The following is a 5,443-nucleotide window of genomic DNA, read 5'->3' as shown; positions in this document are numbered from 1 at the left end:
TAACAAGATTTATGCCAGGAATTAGAAGTCCAAGCCATCAGATTATGATCACTACTTTTCTCAGAAAGCCAAAAAAGAAAAAGAAAAACAAACAAACAAAAACTTTTCTCAGAGTCATTTTGATGTAAAATCTAGCAATATCTGTTACTCCTCCAACCTTTGAATATCTTAACTGGCAAGAATGCTTTTAGGCATTTTTACTTTTGGAGATCTCCCCACCCCTAATCATATCAAATGTATTCTAATGTATTCATATCCTAGGCTCAATTTAACTTCTATATAAAAAATAAGAATTGAATTGAGGAAAAGTTGAACAACAAGCTGACTGAATAGCTGACACATTACGTTTCACAGACATTTAATTCATTCTTATTTTGTTCAGGGATTTTTTTTTTTTTTAAGCTAAAATTTCCAGTCGGTACATGATTTTTAGACTCAAATACCTTTAAACACCTTTGCGTAGCTCATAGGATTGAGACTACAAGAAGAGGCAAAAGCAGGTACTTTGTGGGGTGGGGGGTGAGGTTGAGGGGGACAGGTGATGGCCTGCCATGGTTCCAAGAGCACTAGCTCGGTCTATTCCTAGCTGTAGCCTTACGGGAATCAACTTACCTCTCAGGGCCTCAGTTCCTGTGCTTAAAATGAAAAGCAAATAATCAGATTATTACATTGATAATCTAAAACAGTTTTTCTATTCAAAAAAGTCTTTATCGAGGGCTTATTATAACACAGCAGGCACTGCTCTAATGCTGGGATGCAGCAACTCTCATGTAGGCTCTACAAATAGCCTGCCCTCTTGGACATCATATCCTAGGGGAGGAAACAGTAGTCAACATTGTATGCACACTCAGGTAGTAATAAAGCCTAGGAATAAAAGTGAAGTCATTGAAGGGGATAGAGAATGAAAGGGGTCTTTGTTTCAGAGAGAAGGTCATAGAAGTCCTCTTTAAGAAGGTGACATTTGAGTGGAGATAGTCAAACCATGTGTGCTTAACGTTTCCTAGAGGACAAGGAAGGATATTAAGATTGGAAGTTGTGAGAGGGGTATTATGGCAGCATGACACAGACATGACACAGATGTTTCTAGAACTTCATGCCATTTTTTTGATTCCCCAGGCTGGCTCTGTTCTGTGTGCTTAGGAACTAAAATAGCACAGAATCCCATTTGGTGTCCATATTCTCCTCAAGAAATGTGTTAGAAAATTACAGAATTACAGTCCTGTGCAAAAGAGTTTTTTTAAAAAAGTTTACCTGATGCAAATTCAAGTCTGTGAATTTACAGTAAATGCCAATCTAAGTTTGCAGTAAATTATTATGGAAGCCATAAAGTAGTACATAATAAGCCTGAAAAAGACATGAAGTGATGATTTAATTTACCTCTACTGTATAGTGGTGTCATAGATAAATGTCATCAACCCTATTTCATGGATGACACCCAAGGCCACAGGGATATTAAGTGGAAGACACTGAGTTGTGATCTTGGGCTCACCCCAGCAGAGTGTTAAACCTTGCACCTTAGCTGCTTTTCAAAACATATACTTTGTTTTATATGCAGACTTTCAAAAAATTGAACATCACTATGAGGTCTGTGAGTGTGAGTCACTTACTCACAGAGGCAACCAGGATAAGGTTCCCTAAGGGAATCCAAAGAATGCATCAGTTAATAACTGTTGGTGTGACAGCTCCAGCCAGTGAATAGAGGTGGCAGAGATATGGAAAGAAAGGGTCTAGGTCCTCAGGGAGCAAAGAAAAGAAAGTTCAGCAACGACAAAAAAAATCACACATGATTAAATATCCAGAGTATTTCTCTTCTCATGTCTCTTAGGGAAATTTCTGGCTTTAAATGCTTTGCATTTCCTCACTTCCAGCTCCTGAACTTTGTCCCGAGCTTTGGCATAGAAAGAAAAAAAGAAGCTAAAAGATTTACACTGGAGAGAGGAAGGGAAAGGATAATGAGTGGTTCTTAATCTATTAGAATCAACCCAGGAACTTTGAAAAATCCTGATGCTCATGCAACACTCTGGACCAATTTCCAATTTGCATCTATGTTGGGGAAAAATTGGACAAACAAAAGAAAAAAATATATAAAAAAAGGGAAAGAGGTTAGACTGGTAGAATGAAGGACCTTGCAATTCAGGCTTAGGACATTTTGAGGATTGAGAGAATATGGTGACAAAAAGAAAGATTTCAGGAGAGCCTCTGTCATCTGTAAGGATGATCTTGCGAATGGCAGAGCTGGAGAGAAAGGAATTTGAAGATGTTTGGCTCCTCAGTAATAACATATTCCCTCTTCTAAATCTAAATCCTCCAGTAGTTCTTTAAGAATCTAAGTAAAAATCAAAATTCTTTCTAAGTTTTTTTTTGTCTAAAAGATGGCTTTTTTTTTTTCCCCATACCATGTAGAGGACACATGATGCTTCACTTATTTTGGTGCAACAGAAGTTTGAGGGGGTGAATAAAAGTGAACTAAAAATAGTTATGTAAAGGCTTATTTGCTTCCTGATTATTTGAGAATTAATGATTAGGAATAATAATAACAATAATGATAATCATAGAATTATTGAGCAGTTAGCTTGCCAATATTCTTCTATTAAACATATTAAGTAATATGGCCCAATAACTATATTATTTCTATTCTCAAATGAGAAGATGAAGTAAAGAGAGATTTCAAAAATTTCTCCAGGTCATACAGTTAGAAAGTAGTAGAGCCTGAATCCAAGTCCAGAGAGTTTTATTCCCAGTAACTGCTTTTAAACATCAACCTCTCTGCCACGAAGGAAAGAGAACCATGATAACTCCAGAAGGGAGTATTTTTAGAGGGTGGATAGGAGCCATTTAGGAAAACGAAGTTCAGAAGGCTGGAAGGGAATAGGTTTGAGAAGTAAAAGAATCAAGAGACAGGAGCAAGGATCAGAGGAATAGAGAGCCTATAGTGGAAGACTCCAGGCAGTGGCTGAGTCTCTGGTTTATCAATCAGGAGGAATTCGCAAACCAAACAAAGAAACTGAAAGTTGCTTTTGCCACTATGTTGAGTCATTAATTCCATCAACTTCTTTTTTCTTTTTTCTTTTTTTTTTCCATCAACTTCTGATAATGAAACAATGACCCTGGATCCAAGGAGGTTAGGGACTTAGAAAGAGAACACAAAACATAACATACCATAGAAATTAAGTGAGAGAGAAATTTAGAGAATGATGCTCAGCTTTCTTAAATAAAATGAACACTGCAGATAAAACCAGATAGGTCATACATTTCTGCATTACTCTTCCATCTGCCATTCAGGGGAGATAGGAACCTGGAAAGGTATCTACTGTTACTCAGAAGTTTATTTGATATGAAAATAAAGAACTAAGGTGTTTACATTATCAGTAACACTCTTAGTTTATTTTTGTCTGTTTGTTTTTTAATTTTATTTTATTATGTTATGTTAATCACCATACATTACATCATTAGTTTCTGATGCAGTGTTCCATGATTCATTGTTTGCGTATAACACCCAGTGCTCCATTCAATACGTGCCCTCTTTAATACCCAACACCAGGCTAACCCATCCCCCCACCCCCCTCCCCTCTAGAACCCTCAGTTTGTTTTTCAGTGTCCAAAGTCTCTCATGGTTCGTCTTCCCCACCAATTCCGCCCCCCTTCATTTTTCCCTTCCTACTATCCTCTTTTTTCTTTTAACATATAATGTATTATTTTGTTTCAGAGGTACAGGTCTGTGATTCAACAGTCTCACACAATTCACAGCGCTCACCATAGCACATACCCTCCCCAATGTCTATCACCCGGCCACCCCATCCCTCCCACCCCCCACCACTCCAGCAACCCTGTTTTTTCTCCTGAGATTAAGAATTCCTCATATCAGTGAGGTCATACGATACACGTCTTTCTCTGATTGACTTACTTCGCTCAGCATAATACCTTCCAGTTCCATCCACATCGTTGCAAATGGCAAGATTTCATTCCTTTTGATGGCTGCATAATATTCCATTGTATATATATACCACATCTTCTTTATTCATCTGTCGATGGACCTCTTGGCTCTTTCTATAGTTTGGCTATTGTGGACATTGCTGCTATAAACATCAGCAATGTCTCTGCTGATTGCACTGGTCTGAAACTCCTTTGGATTAGTTGAGACACACCATTCTGGGCCCCATTAAATACCGTAGAGGCCTCTCCAGTCCTAGCCTCTGGTCGAGATAACACTGATGCAGAAATTAGTCTGTAGGAACTCTGGATCCAGCTCGGATCAGAGCGAGGGTGCAGGCCAGCTTAGCGCAGGCGAACATCTTACACTCTTCAGGGCAGCACGGCTGGAGGACCTGATGATGATGGCCGACGTGGGCTCCCTTAGAGGGAGGGAGAGAGTGCTAAGCAGTGGGAGGGAAAGAAGGAGAGGGGGAGAGAATCCTCAAGCAGACTCCCCTCTGAGTGCGGAGGCCTACATGGGGCTTCATCTTAGAACCCTGAGATCATGACCTGGGCCAAAATCAAGAGTCCGCTACTTACCTGACTGAGCCACCCAGGTACTCCATGACTGGGCTTTAGAATCAGCTAAACCTAGGGCCACCGGGGTGTCTCAAATGGTTAAGTGGCAACTTAATTTCAGGTCATGATTTCAGGTCCTAAGATCGAACCCCGTGTTGAGCTCCATGCTGGGGAGCTCACTCTCTCCCTTTCTAAAATACAATAATAATAAGAATAATATAATAATAAATTATAAAATAAAAAAATTAGCAAAACTTGTAATTGAATCCCCACCTTCCCACAAACAGATTCTGTGACCTTGGGGAGCTTATGTAACCTCTTCTGCACAACAGGGATAATGGCAATATTTAAATAATTCAAAAGGCAGTTAAAATACTTAGCCCAGGGCTTGGCACTCAGGGGGTGTTTGATAAATAGCTGCATTTACTATTATTAAGACTTAGGAGTTTAGGGCGCCTGGGTGGCTCGGATGGTTAAGCATCTGCCTTCGGCTCAGGTCATGATCCCAGGGTCCTGGGATCAAGTCCTGCATCGGGCTCCCTGCTCCTTGGAAGCCTGCGTCTCCCTCTGCTCCTCTCTCTCTCTCTCTCTCTGTCTCTCATGAATAAACAAATAAAATCTTTAAAAAAAAAAAAGACTTAGGAGTTTAAATGGAGAGGTGAAAAATTAGATACCATACCCCCATTATCCCAAAATTTAGTCAGAGGTGGCATTAGCTCCTAATGGCTGAGGATGTTGTAAGATCAAGACTGTTTCCTTCTATGAGAAGGAGCAACCATGAAGAGCCTCTTCTATGATCAGCATTCATCAGGATTTTATGGGAGTACAGGGTCCAATTTGAGACCCTTTGTTTGAGGCAAGATGTAGAAAACTTGGGGAGAGCTCAAAAGAGAATGACTAAAAATGATTAGTTTAGAAAATGGGTCCTTTGAGGAAAAGCTAAAGAGATTTA

General features: G+C 39.6%; 1 pseudogene; it reads right to left on the bottom strand.

Moving 5' to 3' along the window:
* Positions 1-4,018: 4,018 nt before the first annotated feature.
* LOC114208081 (ATP synthase F(0) complex subunit C3, mitochondrial pseudogene) lies at positions 4,019-4,292 on the bottom strand (annotated as a pseudogene).
* Between the last annotated feature and the right edge of the window lie 1,151 nt (positions 4,293-5,443).

The sequence above is a fragment of the Eumetopias jubatus genome, unplaced genomic scaffold (assembly GCF_037043125.1).
Source record: "Eumetopias jubatus isolate StellerSeaLion01/CBP00866 unplaced genomic scaffold, mEumJub1_p1.0 scaffold_4, whole genome shotgun sequence".
Lineage (NCBI taxonomy): Eukaryota > Metazoa > Chordata > Mammalia > Carnivora > Otariidae > Eumetopias > Eumetopias jubatus.
Note: the sequence above shows the minus strand (reverse complement) of the source record. Positions and strands in the feature narration are given on the sequence as shown.